Raw genomic sequence first — 294 nt, 5'->3', positions numbered from 1 at the left:
TATGTGTGTGGGGTGAGGGATGAATGAGGCCGGTTGTGTGGGGTGGTTGTGGCAACCAAGGAGGGGTGGGTGAGAGGTAAAGTATGGGGTTGGTAGGATTTAGGAATGAATAGGATTAGGATGTGTGGGGGGATGAGAGTATGTGTAGGGTGTGGGGGATGAGTGTGGGGGGATAAGTGTGTGTGGTGGGGGGATGAGTGTATGTGTTGTGCGGGGGGGGGGGGTGCCAGTGGATTCAGGATACAGATCGCGGGCGGAGGATATAGGAACGAGAAAGACAAAGATCGTGGGCGT

General features: G+C 55.1%; 1 protein-coding gene across 1 annotated transcript in view; it reads right to left on the bottom strand.

The window, feature by feature from the left end:
* LOC119592143 overlaps nt 1-294 on the bottom strand; it is a gene marked incomplete in the record, with an annotated part of 95,275 nt that overhangs the window by 74,108 nt on the left and 20,873 nt on the right.

The sequence above is a fragment of the Penaeus monodon genome, chromosome 29 (assembly GCF_015228065.2).
Source record: "Penaeus monodon isolate SGIC_2016 chromosome 29, NSTDA_Pmon_1, whole genome shotgun sequence".
Lineage (NCBI taxonomy): Eukaryota > Metazoa > Arthropoda > Malacostraca > Decapoda > Penaeidae > Penaeus > Penaeus monodon.
This window is presented reverse-complemented; position numbering and strand designations above follow the sequence as displayed.